This window comes from Sciurus vulgaris, assembly GCF_902686455.1.
Source record: "Sciurus vulgaris genome assembly, chromosome: 10".
NCBI classification, from domain to species: domain Eukaryota; kingdom Metazoa; phylum Chordata; class Mammalia; order Rodentia; family Sciuridae; genus Sciurus; species Sciurus vulgaris.
Genome location: NC_136470.1, coordinates 47,359,666 through 47,379,554, shown reverse-complemented (window position 1 = coordinate 47,379,554; position 19,889 = coordinate 47,359,666). Strand labels below are relative to the sequence as shown.

At 34.4% G+C, this 19,889-nt stretch overlaps 2 pseudogenes across 2 annotated transcripts in view; both read left to right on the top strand.

Annotated features, from left to right (window-relative positions):
• LOC306637618 (large ribosomal subunit protein eL15-like) overlaps positions 1-19,889 on the top strand; it is a 51,902-nt pseudogene that overhangs the window by 1,775 nt on the left and 30,238 nt on the right. The window lies entirely within an intron of this gene.
• Positions 16,374-17,354, top strand: LOC306670385 (olfactory receptor 5K3-like; annotated as a pseudogene). The gene has a single exon. The product of its transcript is annotated as an olfactory receptor 5K3-like (transcript).

Below are 19,889 nucleotides of genomic sequence, written 5' to 3'. Positions count from 1 at the left end.
ATTTCCTTAAATGACACTATTTACAAAAGAATAAACCTACTTCAAGAGGCTGTTACTATTATAAAGACTCTTTTTTAAGGATCTAGGTCCTTGGTTTATTCTCCATTATATAAATATGCTTTGTGCCTTATTATTATTGGGATCTAAGGTATTCTTCAAAAGCTCTTATGTTAATGCAAGAATATTCAGGAATAAAATTATTGGATTATGACAGCTTTAAAGTAATTAGTTTGTCCTATTTTGAGTGAACTAACTCAGTGGTAAGTAGGCAGGTGACACATGACTGGAGAAGGTAGGTCACTGGGGTTATGCCATGGAAGCATCCTCTTCCCTGAAATCTTTTCCTATCTCTCTGTATACCAACCACCATAAGCAGAGTAGTGTTCCTCAGCCTCACCTTTGTACCATGATGTTTCACCTCCCCTAAGACCCAGGTCAATGGACCCACAGATCATTGTCTGAACCTCCGAAACCAGGAGTTCAAAATGAACTCTTCCTCCTCTAATTAGTTCTTCTTAGGTGTTTTTGTCACAGCAAGGGAAAGCTAACAGAGAAATTGGTGTGGAGAAGTGGGGACATTGCTGTGAATAATGACACCATGTGGTTTAGCTTTTCATATTGATTTGTGGGAGGGTTCCAAAGAGTTTGAGGATACAAGCTGGAGAAGCCTTAGAACACTGCAAACAGAAATTAATGGGCAATTTTAGTGGAAGATCAGAAGACACAGAACAGATATTTGAATGAGGAAAAAAACCACTTTGCTCATGAAGTTTCAGAGAGGCATGAGAATTCTTTTGGGAATTGGACCAAAGACCTTGAGTTATATCTTGGCAAAAACCTTGTCTACATTTTCTCATGTCTGGAGACTTAGTGTGAAGCTGAATTTAAAGGTGATGAACAAATTAATCTGGCAGAGGAAATTTCAAAACAACACAGCATTCAGGCATTGGCATAAGTATTTTTTTAATGAGAATTGGGAGTAAAAAGGAGAGAAGAAAGATTTTCAAATATTGCAGATTGCCAGAAAATCGTGTGTAAACCTGTATACTCTGAAGATTTTACTGCCACCCTAAAGAAGTTAAGGACTTTGCACAGAGATAATATGAATTCTTTGAACTCTTTCTTAAGGACATCTCAAGACTCAGTAAAATGCCACACATGATAGGCTCAACAGTGTAAAAGCAAAAAGCAATATGAGACCATAGAGGCATTCTGCTCACACAGGGTTGCCCAGAAAGTCATTTCTCCAGGATTTATTTCACTGTGCTTAGCCACCCAGCACTCAGAGGCTATTGCACCCATAGGCCAGGGGGTCCAAGCTACTGCTCAGGTTGATGGCAGACCTTGGCATTATCCACCTGGTGATGTTCCTGTAGGAATACAGCATGCTATAATTAAAGGGTCATGGAGGCTTCCATCAATATTTCAAGGGAAGACCTGGGGGGAGGCCAGGCAAAGTGTAGCAGGGTTGGAATCCTTTAGGCTCTCCCTGACCAGGTAATGCATGAATCTGTGAGAAGGATGCCAAAGTTACAGTAGATATTCATGATTAAGAGATGCCAGTATGGTAGAACATTTGTTGGCAAAGGAAATAATAAGGCAAACAGGACACATGGGCTTAACCCAGCAAAGTCAAAGGTGCAGGGCTGGCATGCCCTTTGGGGATTACATTTTGCTACCGAGTACCCCTTATACTTGAGAATAAGCTACAAGAATCATTTGCCTTGCTGGGTTTAGATCTTGTTTTGTTCCAATCCTTTCTTTCTTTGCCCCTACACAGCCCTTTTGGAATAGAAATCTTTACTCTATGCATTATATGTAGATTATATGAAACTTACTTTTGATTTTTTCAAGGGTTCACACACAAGAGCCTGCCTTGAGTCTCTGATGAGACTTTTGACTTGTACTTAGGACAATCATGGACCTGTTAAGACTATCTCTAGGAGGTGCACTAAGTGTATTTTTCATTGTGACATGGATATGAGCTTTTGAGGGTTAGAGGAAAAATATTATTGTTTGGATATGAGGTACCCACCAAAAGACCCTGTGCTAATGCAAGTATGTTCAGAGGTAAAATTATTAGATTATAAGAGCTATTACATAATTGGTCCATCCTAGTTTGAATAGACTATGTAGGCACTTGGGTCACGACTGGAGAATGTGGGTCCTCCCTGGGAAGGGTTCATCTTCTCTGTGGCCCCTTCTCCTCTCTCTGTCTCTCTGCTTCTGGGCCACCATGAGTGAAGTTGTGTTCCTCCACCACACCTTTCCGCCATGATGTTCTACTTCACTTGATCCCCAGAGTAATGGAGGTGGCTAAATTTGGAGCGAACATCCAAAACCAAGAACTAAAAATAAACTTTTTCTCCTCTAAATTTTTCTTGTTGGGTATTTTCATCACAGTGACAAAAATTATGGTAGCCTTCAGACAAGATTAAAGTTACCATTGATTTTAAAGGGATTTCCTTGGCATTGATATCAAGATAATTCTGCAGGAATTCCTAATCTGAGGGACATGGTTCCCAAAATATCAATGAACCAAAAAACCTATATTAAGGATGGATGTACTCTGAGGAAATGTGTCTCACAACACTAGAAACTGAAGGAATACATGATTAGAGGTAAAAACATAGATGTTTGAAAGCCCTGAGACTAATATAGTTATTGTCACTGAACCATGAGTAGAGAGGGTGTCTGATTTTCATAATCTATTCCTCAGTGTTTTAAAGTTCAAATTTTTAATAATAATTTCCCCATACTGAAGAATATGATATTTCCAAGTAGTTATAGTAAAAATATTTATCAGTCAACATGGCATAAGAATGGATTAACATTTATAATGAAAACATAAATGTTCATTTCTTTAAGATACTTTAGTATTTTTATTGTTTTTGTGCTTGTCTATTTTGTTTTAGTTTGTCTCTAAATTGTAGACACTATGGAAAAAAATCATGCCACACAGTAAGCAGCTCATTCAGTGTATGCTAGGCATAAAGGCAATATAGTTTTATCACCAAATATACAGGTAAGTCTATAAATGACCACTTAAAATAATTCTGGAATGTATTATAAAATTGTTTCTGATTAACAACAATAATTATACTTTGCAAAAGAAGAAAAAATGACTTTTCACTTATTAAATTCTTATAGAATGTCTCTTAAATAAAATGACAACATTAAAAACTAAACCAACTTTTCCAGAATACAAGAAGTATTTTCAGCTTAATCATCAATGAATATTGTTTAAATAATGAGAAAAGAGCATTTCTCACATCCATAAATACTTTTCAAAATATTCAAACCTAAGGATATTTTAAAGTGAAGTAGACCTAAAATACAAAGGGCAATTTATAAACCTCTAGTGATAAAACTCTAGAAAATCATCCCTGAAATTTGTGAATGAATAGAAAACGGTATATTAAAGTCAATGTAGAAAAGAATGAGACACCAATAAATGCTAATCAAAATGTATTTTAAAAACTATGTATATTTTGAACAACTATTGTAGGCTTTTATTGAAAATTGCATATTGGAAGTATGTTAAAGTCAAAGACTTGTAGCAAAGTCTCCAAGAAAAGAAAGCAGATCTTACCATACTGTTATTTCTGCATTTGAAATATTGTTGCCCATATTAAATATGTAGTACATTTGCATGAATACTTAATTCCTATAAGTATATAGTAACTTGGGAGTAAATTGGTGTGTAAATTTAAATAATGAGATCAGAGTAGAATCTCCATGTAACTCAATAAAAATGCAGACATTAACTTCTAGAGGAAAGGATATTATCTCAGAAAGGGTACTAATCTAGAGAAATCATTATTCGAATTCACTCTGATTTTTTTTTGTCATTTCTAAAATTAGACATTTAGTTATTTAAAATATCAAAAGCGTAACATATTTTTAAACACTGAATCTATCTCATATGTCAGACTTTATAAATTCTTCCCTAATCCTTGGATAGAAAGTTACAATAATAAAATGTCTTTTAAATTGGGAAATAGAAAGTTAATTATATGGATCATAGATCATTGAGTGGAAACAGGGTACTTCATATAACAAGAGTTTTCCCACTTTAGGAATTCATACATACATTTCTAGACAAGCCCTGTGTGCTTAATGCATGATACATTTCTTGTCACAAACCTGAAATATTCTAACTGTGCTAGTATTCAGGGACAGCATAGGGTAATTTGAAGAAGAGATGTTAACCTTTGGTGAGGTTTAATAGGGGAGTGAATTAGACACTTTCAATGAATTTTTAAAAAATATTTTTATTAATTTTTTATTTGTTCTAATTAGTTACACATGACAGTAGAATGCATTTATACTTTTTTTTTAATTCAGAAATTTGGTCATATTTATAGCCCAAAACATACCTGAAAAAATGTTATTTTTCCATACTAGTGTACAATGACATTTTAGCTGTTAGAAACTGGCTTTCAGATAATCATTTGGTTTTGATAAGGATGTCTGATAACATTCCTGCATTTATACTTTTTGATAGATCATACATGGAATATAATTTCTCATTTTTCTGATTGTACATTTTGTAGGATCACATTAGTCATGTGTACATGAGGTAATAAGGTCTGTTTCACTCTACTGTCCTTCCTATGCACATCCCCCTTCCCCTCCCTTTACTCCTCATTACCTCATATGAAGTAACTCTATTCTTCCCTAGAGCCCCCACCCTTTATTGTGAATTAATATTGGCATATCAGAGAATATGTTCACCCTTTGTTTTTTGGAGATTGGCTTATTTTGCATAATATTTATTTTGCATAATACTTTATTTATTTTGCATAATGATATTCTTCAACTCCATCCATTTACCAGCAAATGCCATAATTTCATTCTACTTAAAAGCTAAATAAGTAATATTCCGTCATATATATATATATATATATATATATATACATACATATATATATGTGTGTTTACATATATATGTACCTCATTTTCTTTATCCATTCATCTATTATGAGTTGAGCTGCTCTAAACATTGATGTGGCTGCATCACTGTAGTATGCTGATTTTAAGTCATTTGGGTATCAACTGATGAGTGGGATAGCTGGGTCAAATGGTGGTTCCATTCCAAGTTTTCTAAGGAATCTCCATACTGCCTTCCAGAGTGGTTGCACCAATTTGCATTCCCATCAGCAACGTATGAGTGCACCTTTTCCCCCACATCCTCACCAAAATTTATTGTTGCTTGTATTCTTGATAATTGCCATTCTGATTGGAGTGAGATGAAATCTTAGAGTAGTTTTGATTTGCATTGCTTTAATTGTTAGAGATGTTGAACATTTTTTTCATATATTTGTTGATCGATGATTGTATTTCTTCTTCTATGAAGTGTCTCTTCAGTTCTTTAGCCCATTTATTGATTGGGTTATTTGTTGTTTCGGTGTTAAGCTTTTGGTGTTCATTATATATCCAAGAGATTAATGCTATATCTAAGGTGCATGTGGTAAAGATTTTTCTCCCAAAATGTAGGCTCTCTCTTCATATTATTGTTTCTTTTGCTGAGAAGGAGTTTTTTTTTTTTTATTGTGAATCCATCCCCTTTATTGATTCTTGATTTCACTTCTTGTTATTTAGGGGTCTCATTGAGGAAGTCAGATCCTAGGCTGACATGGTGAAGATTTGGGCCTACTTTTGCTTCCAGTAGTTGCAGGGTCTCAGTTGTAGTGCCTACATTTTTGATGATCTTTGAGTTGAGTTTCATGCAGGATGAGAGATAAAGGTTTAACTTCATTTTGTTACCTGTGACTTTCATTTTTCCCAGCACCATTTGTTGAATAGGCTATCTTTTCTCCAGTAAATGTTTTTGCTGTCATTGTCTAGTATGAGATAATTGTATTTATGTGGGTTTGTCTCTGTATCTTCTATTCTGTTCCATTGGTCTACATGTCTGTTTTGTTGCCAATACCATGATGTTGTTATTACTATAACTCTTTAGTAGAGTTTAAGGTCTGGTATTGGGATCCCCCTGTTTCACTTTTCTTGTTAAGGATTGCTTTGGCTATTCTGGGCTTCTTATTTTTCCAAATGAATTTTGTAATTGCTTTTTCTAATTCTATGAAGATGTTATTGGAATTTTAATAAGAATTGCATTAAATTTGAATAACACTTTGGGTAGTATAGCAGTTTTGACAATATTAATTCTGCCTTTCCTGGAGCATGGGAAGTCTTTCTATCTTCTAAGGCTTTCGATTTCTTTCTTTAGTGTTCTGTAGTTTTTGTTGTAGAGGTCTTTCATCTCTATTGTTAGGTTGATTTCCAAGTATTTTATTACTTTTGAGGCTACTGTGAATGGGGTAGTTTTCTTAATTTCTCTTTTAGTGAATTCATTACTGATGTACAGAAATGTGTTTGATTTATGGATATTGACTTGATATCCTACTACTTTGCTGAATTCACTTATTAATTCTGTAAGTTTTTTGGTGGAATTTTTTGGATCTTCTGTGGGAAGTCATCCATGACTAGCAGAATCAGGCTTGACTAAGCCATGGGACATGGAAATCTGACTCCTAGGAACTGACAGTCATGAGAGACTGTTTCAGAGAGCCTGAGGTAGGTGACACTGTGCAGAGTGGCTCACCACCTGAGGAAATGCTATTCCTACTGGGATGACCTGCTATAAAGCATCTGACTTCCTTACCTCCACCCTATCCTCTCCCTCATAGAAGTTCCTCCTATTTTCCCTTCACCTGTATGACTATAAATAAAGGGAAGGTGGACTCCACCATGTTGGTAGAGGCCAGATCTTGGCATGGCTCACTCCATCACCCCACCTTCAATTTAAAACAATAATTGTCTCCTGTGATTATTCTATTAAATAAGTTTCTTACTGATTAATCTACAGCCAGCACCTTCTTCCTCCAGAAACCCTTTCCCACACCCATGCTGGATGTGGCAGAATCCCCTATAATCTTCTAAATATAGAATCATGTCATTTGCAAATAGTGATAGTTTGAGTTCTTCTTTACCTATTGTATGCCTTTAATTTCTTTGGTCTAATTGCTCTGGCTAGAGTTTCAAGGATGATGTTGAATAGAAGTGGTGAAAGAGGGCATTCCTGTCTTGTTACAGTTTTCAGAGGGAATGCTTTCAATTTTTCTCCAACTAGAATTTTGTTGTCCTTGGGTTTAGCATATATAGCTTTTACCATGTTGAGATATCTTCCTACTACCCCTAGTTCTTCTAGTGTTTTGAACATGAAGGGGTGCTGTATTTCGTCAAATGCTTTTTGTGCATCTATTGAAGTGATAATATGATTCTTGTTTTTAAGTCTATTGACATATAAGTCTCCTGTGCTTGATTTTCTGTTTCATTATTTAGGTTTGGGAACTTTTCTGATAGTATGTCATTGAAAAGATTGTGCATTCCTTTGGTTTGTATCCTCTGCTCCTTCATCTATCCTGAACTCTTCAATTTGGTCTTTTTATGTTATCCCATATTTCTTGGGATGGATGATTCTGTTCATGGATTCTTACCATCTTTTCTGCATCATCAACTTTATTTTCAAATTTGTATATTTTGACTCTATTGCCTGAAATTCTCTCTTCCAAATGATCTAGTCTGTTGATGATGCTTCCCATTGAATATATAATATGGTTCATTGATTCCTTCATATCAAGCATTTCTGCTTGTTTTTTTTTTTTTTTTTTCAGAACCTCTAACTCTTTAATGGAGTCATCTTTCAGTGTATTTTCTCTTTGATTTCACTTTTTTAGACCATCCTTTACTTTGCAGATCAGTTTAACTATGTACATTCTAAACTCCTTTTCAGATATTTCTTCTCATGTGTTGTCAGTGGATTCTCTTATTGGGGCATCTTGGTTTGTTTGGGCACTTGGTCCCTCGTTTTTTTCATGTTGTTTGTGTGCTTTTCCCTTTTGCTGTTTGGATCTGATGCAGTTCAGATTTTACCCTGTAGACTTATATTGTCCCTGAAGGTTTCCAGTACCTCTCCTTTAAGAGGGAGACCAATATCAACAGCACCCAGTGTAAACAATATATAACCTTAATTCTAAGAGATCCCACTAAATTGCCTAGTGCTTTCTTGCTCTAAATAGAAATGATGAGTTCAATCACCAACTACAATATAAACAGAAAATTTACTAAAAGGGGTTTACAATTTCAAATGGTGGACAAAGGGAGAACAGAAATAGTGTAGGACCTCATGTTCATGTGGGAAGAAGAGGGAAGTTAGAAGTAAAAATTCACATGAAGAGTGGAAGAGGAACCAACAGAGATTGGCTGTTAGGTGGAGAAAACGTAGAAAGAGACAAGTGAGAGAAAGAATACATACAAAGAGAAAAGAATTAAAAATGTAAGAATATACAACAGATCTGCAAAACACCATGAGTATATCCTGTCCTCACCAAACTGATGCATGAAAAATACCTTGCTCCAAATATGATGGAGAGAGATGTTAGAGAAGAAAAAAATAGAAATAAAATAAATCTCAATGGAAAACAACTTTTTCTGTTGTTGTTCAAAAGTTTCTCGGCTCTGTCTTTGACTTCTCACTGCATTGTCTGGCCCAGACTGGCTCTGGAAGACCCAGTCACTATTCCATCAATCTAGGTTTAGATAATCTGGGTTCCGCCACTTTGGAATCCCAAGATCTCAATGTCACTGTAATTTGGAGAGAGACCACCAGGGATGAGCAATCCTGAGAAATAGCAACTGGATGGTGACCACCCACCAGCACTCCCAGGAGGAAGATCCTAGGTATAGCCAATCCTCTAGGCACCCTGTCACTGAACCTCCAGCTCCTGGCCAGCATCAACTGACCAGAGAAGTTTGCCCCAAGATGGCATTGGCAGCAAACCTGCTGGTACCCTAATTCCCCAGACCCTGGCCTTCCTCCCAAGATGGATGCATCCACATGCAACCAAATCTGGAGTCTCCCTCTGGGTGATGGTGGAAGCAGTAGTGGTGGGCAGCAGGCAGTGGGTCAGTGGCAGCTGCGGCACCCCGAGAGAAGACCGCAGGCGACCTCCAGACAGTAGAAGTTGCATTAACTGCAGTTATGTTGGTGGCAGCAGTGTAGACTGCAGCCACGCCCAGAGAAAATACCTCCAGGCATCCACAGCCATGGCATTAGGGGCAGCAATGTTAGGGGCAGCTGGCCCAAGGGGAAGATCTCCAGGCCTCAAATAATTTTCTTTATAATTGATCAATTTATGCCTCAACAGAGAAGTCAGGAATGCATGAGACAAATTTCTTCTTAACAAATTAATTTATCCTAATGGGGTTTACAAATCACCCAGAGCTCAAGATCCTTCTGTTTGTGGTACTCTCTGCCATCTCTCTGATGGCAATTTTGGGGAATCTTAGTTTGTGGCCTTGATTTACATGGGAAATTATCTTCAATGTACATCTTACTGGGCAACCTGGATGGGATGGAGTTCTGCTCTTCCTGTGCCATCACCACCAAGATGTTAAAGAATGTCTTTTCTGAAGACAGAAGGATTTCCGTCTATGGATGTATGGAACAATTCTGTTTTGTCTAAAAAGGCAGACTGCCTCCTTCTGGCAGCAATGGTTTATGAACACTGTGTGGCCGTATGTAGCTCTCTGCAGCACCACACCACCATGTCAAAGGAACTGCATTCAGATGTCCACAAAGATGATTTAGGTAAGGCTTCAATTAAGATTCATGTTCTTCAGGTTAAATTTAATTGATCACTTTTTTGTAATATCTTTCTAGACTTTCCTGTAATAACTTTTATTTTGAACTGACACTATATACATGTGTTTGGTGCCAATTCAAATATTTACCATTTCTACTATCTTGGTCACTTAGCTCTGTATTATTTTCACAATTTTCTAAATAAAATCCAAGGAGGGGAGAAGTAAAGTACTTTCAACATATGCATCCCACTTTCTCTCACTCTTAATATCTACAGTTGTCTCCTCATGTATATTAGACCATTCTAGATACACTAGTGATGATAATTCAAAATTGTGATTTCATTTTTAAATTCTTTTATATAGAGCCCAAGAACTAAGCGGGCAATAAATATTCTAGAAAAATCGAGAACTTATAATATCTTTAAACTTCATCATCTATAGCAAACGGATTTCAATCTATTAGAAAGTTTGCATAAATGAGAAACAGAAAAATAAAATGTCTTATACACAATATGTGACATTAAATCATTTGGTTATATTTCTTTTATTTTTTTTATTTGTGCTAATTAGTTATACATGACAGTAGAATGCATTTATGCATTTAGATAAATCATACATAAATGGATAAGTACTAGAATTAAAAAATCATTTGGCAAATTTTAATCCAAATTATGCGAACAGGGTAAGTCAAGGGAAACTTAAAGGTAACTGTAATCGTAAACTCAGTGGTCTCATGAAATAGTGAGGAAGTTCTATTCAAAGCCTCAGTAAATTGACTTAGTATCCAAAATATTGTTAAATTATGAAATGATTGTTTTCAGAAAAACAATGTCAGAAACTTGTAGGCTAATTTGGAGGAAGAGAAATGAGAAACAAAGTAATTGCTGTAATCTATTTTTAAGGTAATAAAGTTTTATTTAAATAAGATCCCAAGAATATAAAGAGTGAATTGAGAAAGAATAAACACACATATTTTACAGAATAATTAACAATGAAATTTACCAAATCCTGAAGAAGAATGTGTACCTTAATTTGGACTATGATTAAGGACTTTTTCATTTTGAAATCATCAAGAACATACAGAATAAAACACAGTGACTTGCATATCAAACACTGAATAAAACATCCTAAATTGTGAAGACATTGTTGCTTTATTTTCTATATTTTATTAATAATAAGATGTACCCAAATTGTATGTATTCATTGGCCACTTTTAATTTTTATGATTTTACTGTTATTTTCCTTTAAACAAAACTTTTTGCACTTATTTGTTTGTAACACAGTTTATAGAGTAAAGAAGTTAAAATGTTTCAACTCTGAGGCAAATGATTTCTGTGTGCTGACAGTCTTTTAACATGTTTGCAATGTTTATAATTTACAAATGTTTTAATTTGAAATACTCCTATTATTTTATGTTTCTTATGTGATCTGTATGATGCCTTTGGTCCACAGTTTTGTTTTGTTTGTTTAGTTTTAATCTGAAGGCTCATCTACTCCTCCTTATTCTCTTTTTTAGAAAAGTTTAAATTTGTGGAAGTTCTCTTGATTTCTCTTAGAGAGAAGATTGTGTATGGCATAAGGGAAAGTGTTACTTATTTGGCCTGGTCCTCCAAAATTAACCCACAGGTTATTTTAATTCAGAGAAACATTAAGGAATTTCCTTGCGAATCAGGGAAACTGATTTTAAATTTTTCTTAAGTTCTCCGTACTTCTACCCAATGATAATCAGTAAAATAAATGATGCATCATATACCAAAACATATAATAAAGTTGTAAAAATTACAACAGTCTGGCTTTAAATGAAGAAATAATACATAGAACAATGGAGCAACTAATATTATCCAAAAGAAAATTTCCACATAAGATTAGAAGAGCAATAAGTAAAAAACAAAGTTTAAAAGAAAGAAAGAAAAGAAAAAGAAAAATTATTTGTGGTCTTGGGTCAGCTGAGCACTTACCCTTTCCATTTGTGTTAAAATTTTTAAGTCCTTATCTCACATTCAGAGATTTTTATAAATGAATTTTTGTATTTTTTTCTATAGTTTGAATTTTGTTCTTTTTTTTTTCATCTATTGGTACATTATACTTGTACATAATAGTTGAGTTCACTTTGACAGAATCATACATGCACAGAATTTAATTTATTCCATTTCATTCCTTGGTTTCCCCCTTTACCTCCACTCCTCCCTCCCTATTTCCCTTCTACTCTGCTGGTCTATGTTTTACTCTATTCATTCATTTTTTATTGAGCATTTATAGATATACATAAAGGCAGAACACACTGTGGAGTATTTATATAAGCACATAGTGTGATTTTGTCAAAATCACTCTGTGTTTCCTCCTCTTCCCCATCCTTCCTTCCTTTTCCTCAACTTCCTTTTTCTAGTTCACTGACTTTCCCTCTATCTTGAGGATATCAGACCCCTACCTCATTCCTTTTCCCCTTACTTTACTGAGTCTACATGTAAGAGAAAATATTCAACCCTTGTGATTTTCTGAATCTGGCTTATTTCACTCAGCATGTTTTCCATTTCCATCCATTTGCTGTCAAGTGCAGTTAATTTCATTCTTCTTAATGGACAAGTAAAACTCCATTATATATATATATTGCATATTTTCTTAAAGTATTCATCTGTTGATGAGTGCCTGAGTTGGTTCCATATCTTGGCTTTGTGAGTTGCACTTCTAAATATTGATGTGGCTGTATCACTATAGTACACAGATTTTAGATTTGGGGGATAAATTCCAAGAAGTAGGATAGCTGGGTCATATGGTTGCTCCATTCCTCATATTTTGAGGAGTCTCTATATTATTTTTCATAGTGATGATACTAATTTTCAGATGCCCCACCAGTGTAAGAGTGTACATTCTCCTCCTCCTCAACAGCATTTGTTGTTATTTTTATTCATGATAATTGCCATTCTGACCAGGGTGAGTGAAATCTCAGTATAGTTTTGATTTGCATTTCTCTGATTACGAAGGATGTAGAACATTATTTCATATACTTGTTGGCCATTTATATTTCTTCTTTTGAGAAATGTCTGTTTAGTTTCTTGCCCATTTATTGATTGGATTCTTTGGGGTCTTTTGTTCATTTATTCGATGTTAATTTTTTTGTATTGTTTACATATTTTGGATATTAATCCCCTGTCAGAAGAGTAACTAGCAAAGATTCTCTCCTATTTTGTATGCTTGCTCTTCATGCTTTTTATCATTTCTACCCAAGTACATTGTTAGGATTCAAGACAGTTCATATATAAGATATCAATTTCCTCTATTCTTGATTTATATGTGACTCTTTTTATCACTCTTAATATGTTAATATTAAAAAGGTCCCCAAAATATGGAATTCCAACTATGTTAACTCCCCTGATCTCCAAACTCATACACTCCACTGCATATCTCACATGGTAACTTAAATGTCTCAAAGACATCTCAAATTTAACATGCTCAAAACACAACTCTTGAATTCCCCCTAAATATTGTCCCTCGATGGTCTTTTTTGTAATTTTAGCTTCCTTCAACAAACTGGGCAAGTCAGTAATCCTCCGTTTCTCTCTCCCCTGAAACCAAACTTTCACAAGAAATGTCAACTTCCTCCATTTTTCTCCAATGTGCCAAATCTCTCCATGCACACCACACACATACAATTCTCTTTCTGCCAAGCAGTATGAATAGCTTCAAATTTGTCTATCTGATTTTGCTGATTTGATTTCTTTTACATTTTTGTTCATATTCCTATTATTGAAGCAGCAGTTACTGAAAGGTGCAACAAAAGCTGTTGTCTCCTGCCCACTGTGATCTATGTATTTCAAATCTTGACTGATTAAGTGGAATTTTTCTATAAAGTCTAGTGAGTACCGTTTAGCTGAAGAAAGGGAAGAAAAATCTGATTACAAAGACCAGGAAAAGTTCTCATGAGAAGTTCATGTTTGAGCTCAAAGATGAGTTCAATGGAAAAGAAAAAGGAGAAGTTACTATAGGTGAGGGAACACTGCTATCAAATTATCAGAAGCAGGCTTGTGAGGAACAGGGAAGTGATTGCACAGGAGAAGCAAGAGGACAAGTTGCAGACAGCCTGTGGAGTATCTGGAACTCCAAAACAAGGAAAATGGATATCGCAGTTCTGAGAAATTCTTGAGCAGGAAACTATAATTTTTAAAAATTCATTCAACAAAAAACTAGAAAATGACAGGCACTATTCAGAGTTCTGCAAACATAGAAATGGATATATGAAAGAAATCCTTTCTCATGGAGACAATGTGCTAAGTGTAGGAACAGGGAAAGAAATGACCAATTATAGATGGAAGGACAGATATAGGTTAGTGAAGTGTGATTAGCAGTATGAAGATGAATAAAACAATCGGATAAGAAAAGTTAAAGGTAGGTTATAAGAAAAGAAGTCAAAGAGAATAATCTCAGTAATTTGTATACAGGAAAAATAATAAAATCAAATTTCCACTAGGTGCATTGTAGAATATGGGGATAAATCCCAGCCACAGAGAGAAGAAGTTTTTGACCTTCACTGAACCTGACAATCTTCTAGCTTCCTCTCCAAATTAATTTTGTTTTCATGAACTACATTAATTCCACTTCCTCCAGAAGAGGTCAAACCAGCTGAGCCATTTTGTGGTTAGTACAATAATGAGAATTTTATAAATTGTTTAAATCAAGCCAGTTACAAGGTGATCATCAGACTTTAGTGTATGTCATTTGCTTTAGCCTAATTGTCTCGAAGGACATCTTTAGTTAATTTCAAGTGGTTTGCATGCTTTTATGACTTAACATTTCCACAGAAGTGCACTTATATCAGTGAAGAAAAATCCCTTCAGAATTTGATGAAAAACTAAATTGGCAGTGCAAAGACATATTCTTAACACTGACCCACAGGTAATCTCTGAGAGTTTCATTTTCTGAATCCCAAATATTTTAGCGAGACTGTACACATTTGTATTCCTAAATTTGGCAACGTTTTCCATAAAGCAAACAAGGAACTTTCAAAAAGCTCTTCTCACTGAAATGTAGATAAGAGAAATATTAGTCCTTAATGTTTTACTTCCCTAATTTATCATTTTTCATTGTTTCTAAATTAAACCCTTTCTCTTTGTTTTAGCTCTTAGCAAAACCCACTGGAATGGGGAAGTAGGATGATACTGTAGTCATCTGACCTCCAGATTATAAGGTATAATTTCAAAATTGACAGGTAAGATCTGAAAAATTTTTGAGAAATTCAATCAAGTTATTTTTAACTTTGACTATACAGCTTATATATAATACTTGGAGTGAACAAATTCTACAACCTTTATTTTTATATTTTGATTATATAAATACAAATCTTTTTTAATACAGAATTTATAATCATGTTTGTCAGTTAATATATCCCAATAAATCACTAGGTAATAAGAGGAAATAGGCTTTTGAGGGAAAATAAATTTAATTTTTTAATTAATTAAAAACTCTATTAGGGCTTAAAGGTTTCTCTTTTTATAAGTAAGTGTTAAAAATAAAATTGAAAAGGGTCTCTGGTTTATTAGCTTTTCATTGACTGTAGAACACTTTAGAGAATGTTACACAAAATGTTCTGAGGAAAGGGAAAAAAGTAGAGATGAATCAAGTTACAAAAAAGGAAGATATCAAGGCTTCTTAATATTATGATTTTGAAAGTTCCCCTGTAGATGCTTTTTCAGGGTTAACAGTCTCATTATGCAGAGGCAAAGAGGTCACTGAAGATCATTAGTAAGATACTGAAATGAAGGTCACCCACAGCAGTTCATAGAGTTGAGGTAGGTAAATTCTGCCTTCTCCCCATAGTATCTTATTGCCCCTTTCAGAGAAGTATGAATCGCCTCATTTCAAAATGCTTATAATATAGTAAGAAAATTGTTCAGATCATGGGAAAGAATAAAATAATGTGAACTATACATGAAAAATTGAAGGTTGTCTGGGGTATAGAAAACATGCTCCACTACTCACAGGATTAGAACAGTGTATTCTAGGGCATTTATTTAAAACCATTGGTCAGCTTTATACATAAACTATGTCTTCCTGAAAAGGAAGAAAGGTATAGATTTATACAAAAATCAATCAGATGAATTAAATGGACAAAGTCAGTGTTTATGAAAATGAGTAAAACCCTCAGAAAAGTATAAGAATAGATTTTCTGTGGACATTTATTTCTTTTGCTTTTCTAACGTAATTTTCAATGAGATGAATAGCACCTGCTATGTTTCTTAGTGATCTTTGTGCAATCTGTAATATAAATATATCTGTAATATGCTTTTTAAAATATTCACTCCTCTAGAATAACATATATAAACAGTTTTCTCAACAGAAAATACATATGATAGGAAAATTGATTTTTAATTATTTTAGAGATCTTAAAAAAATACGGCATCACAATTGTTTGGGATCAATGGTTCAAATACTGTTACCTTAATTTTATACTTCCCTACACAAAAGCATGAAAGTAAAACATTTTCAAGTTCCTCCCTGAACTTTTCAAAATATCCTCGTAAATGTTCAGAATCACAGCTTGAGGCCAGAGATGCTGACATTGTAAGGCAACAAACAGCCCTTAGAAGCAAATAAAGCTGTAAACCATAGATAGAAGGGGATGCTTGAAGAACTCTTCTGTTATTAAAAGAAAAACTGAATAAAAAATTATATGCGCTCTGTTAGGATCTTATGTCTACTTAACTTCTATCTCAACAAAAAAGGTAGAGATGACTCAGAACAACAGATCATTTACAACTGAATTTATCCTCATGGAATTTACAGATCACCCAGACATGAAGACCCTTCTGTTTGTGGTGTTCTCTGCCATCTATCTGGTCACCATGGTGGGGAATCTAGGGTTGGTGGCCTTGATTTGCATGGAGCGCCATCTTCACACACCAATGTACATCTTCCTGGGCAGCCTGGCTCTCATGGACTCCTGCTGTTCCTGTGCCATCACTCCCAAGATGTTAGAGAACTTCTTTTCTGAGGACAGAAGGATTTCCCTATATGAGTGCATGGCCCAATTTTATTTTCTCTGTTTTGCTGCGACTACAGACTGCTTTCTTCTGGCAGCAATGGCCTATGACCTCTATGTGGCCATATGCAGACCACTGCAGTACCACACCCTGATGTCAAAGAAACTCTGCATTCAGATGACCACAGGAGCCTATGTAGCTGGAAACCTGCATCCCATGATTCATGTAGGACTTTTGTTCAGGTTAACTTTCTGTGGGTCTCATCAAATTAATCATTTTGTTTTTTTTTTTTTGTGATGTCCTTCCAATATACAGACTCTCCTGCGTTGACCCTTCTATCAACAAATTGAGGATACTTATCGTGCCAGGGTCAGTGCTAATATTTACAGTTACTATTGTTGTAATTTCTTATTTTTATATCCTTTTCACATATTTACAATGAAATCCAAAGAGGGAAGGTGCAAAGCTTTGTCAACTTGTGCATCCCACTTTCTCTCTGTTTCCATATTCTATGGTTCTCTTCTTTTCATGTATACTCGACCAAGTTCACTCAATGAAGGGGATAATGATATACCTGTGACTATTTTTTATACTCTAGTCATTCCTTTGTTAAATCCTTTCATTTATAGTCTAAGAAATAAGGAAGTAATGAATGTTAGAAAAAGAAGTATTAAAAAAAAAAGACAATTTTGTAACATTGTGAAACAAGAATCTCCCTTGGGAAATTGATTTCAACTTAATATTTTTTTAAACCTACAAATAATGATAAAGTGGAAGTGGCCACGTTATAGTCAAAGTAGTAAATTATTTAAACATGATGGTATTTGACTCAAATTAATTTGTAGACAAGAAATTATGCTAAAACATCTTCAAAATCCAAGGCAGCAAGATTCATCAGGAGTGAACTAAATAATTATTCATTATGGCAAAGTGTAAGCAGTCACAGTTTTGAAAAAGAAAATCAAAAGTGCTGGGAACAAAAGTCAGTACGTATAAAAGTAGTCCCCGTTTAATATTCAAAATTTTCAAGTCCCAAAATATAATTTGCAATCAGAGGTTTATTTACAGTTCAAAAATATTAAACATTACATAAGCAACTCCATATATGGGAAGTAAAATATTTGAATTTGCTTTTCATCTTGAATTCAGTCCTTTCCTTAGATTATTTATGAATATGTATTCATGCAGAGTACTTATTTTCTGATGGAGAGTAGTTTCATATTGCTAGTCATTTTTACATTCAAATACTCTGAAAGTATCTGTACATTGTGATTAATCAACCTATAGCTTAAACTGATGCTATTAATAATGAAATCACTATATATTTTAATTTTTCTTGTAGTTTTATTTTCCATCATATATGGCAATGTAATTAGTGAAAATATCAATTCAATCAAGACTCTTCTTCCTGATAGCATTATCATTGATATTTGTTCATTAGGAGTATAAAACATACACTGATTCCAATGAAAAATATTGATATTTCATAGTATTAACAAAAGATGGAGAAGTTGTTCAAGTATCATAGGCAGAAAAATAACAAAAATCCTAATTCTTTAAACAAAGTTTGTTCTTCAACTAAATGTACAAACACAAAAGAAAAATAATTTATTAAAATGTGCTGTCTACTAGGCCCTAAGCTAGATATATCACTTATATATGAACTAATTAGGTGTTCTTTGTTATGTTTTCTATTTTTTTTTCTTGAATGAGAGCCTCATATATTGACATACCGAGTAACTTGCCCAACCTCATCCAGGTACGTCAGAGGGAGCTGGAGTGTGAATCAATACTGCCATTCCTCCACATGCATGGGATTCAGGAAATGGAGGTTATATTACCTATGGTATTTAGATATAAGTAACAACAGAAGTAAACTGTTTATTTAAAGATGGAAACCATGTTGACAGAGAAAACATAAATTAGCATGACCAGAATCAATGTGCGTGGAAGTGAGTGTGTCACTGGGAGTGGGAAGTGGTGGTGAACAATGGGACAGATTCAAAAGTCGGCAAGGAGTAGGAGAGAATGAATGTGGGAAAGTGAGGGCGGAAGTGGAACTGATCACTAAGAACATTGAATCTGAGTTGGTTCTGAGGCATGACATTATCATCTTCTTGGCAGCAGAGTAATATGACTTTATCTTTCAGAAAACCAGTTTGCAATTGATTGGAAAGAGACTGGAATGTACTAGTTTCAGTGATTCACACCCTAGGTGATGAGATGGGATGAGAATAGGTTCAGAAAGGACTGGGGTACACACATACAAATAGCATTTAAAAAGAAAAACATCATATCATATATTGCTACTATGTGGAAATAAATGAAATCCTATCTTCTTCCCTGCATCCATCGAACCACATCTGATTTTATATTACCAGTCCCTGATATGTTTGGTCATTTAGTAAGTATTTCCTTTAAATTTCTTATTTGTAATTTTTTTTAAAAAAGGTTTATGGTTTGTTCTATTTGGTTATCCATGATCTTATTATAATTATGTTAGTTTATGTACAATTATTTTAGGTTTGAATGTTAGTAACTTTTTTCGTTTTTCAGTTTTAATTTTTAATCTGGTTAATGCAGATAGCTACAACCTACATAAACAATGGCTCTTAAGGGTCTTAAATAGAATTTTCAGACTACTAAAAAAAAAAAAAAAAAAAGAAACTCCAAGGGCCAAAACATTTGAAAAGCTCTTAATTCTATGCATAGTGTACACACTGTATTTTTCCCTTTTAAGAGAATTATAATTATATATAATTGTTGAGTTTATTCTGACAAAAATACATAAATGAAAATTAATTTACTCCATTTCAGTTGGTGCCCCAACTTTCCCTCCCTCTCCCCCATTCTCTTTCTTCTACCCTATTGGTCTTCCTTTCACTCATTTATTTATTTTATGATTGGTGCTTTATAGATATACATACAGGTGAAATTCACTGTGTTATATACATTTATATTTATATTTAAATTTAAAATGCACATAACATAATTTGGCAACTATTTGCATAATGAATTTGACAAAATTGTGATGTGTGTATCTATAAATATACAAACTACAGTGTTTTGTTTGTTTGTACCCAGACATTGAACTCAGGGGTGCTTAACCACAAGCCACATCCCCAGCCCTTTTAATTTTTTATTTTGAGACAGTTTCATTAAGTTGCTTAGGGCCTGCCTAAGTTGCTGAAGCTGGTTTTGATCTTGTGATACTTCTGCCTTAGTCTCCTGAGCCACTAGGAGTACAGATGTGCACCACCATAC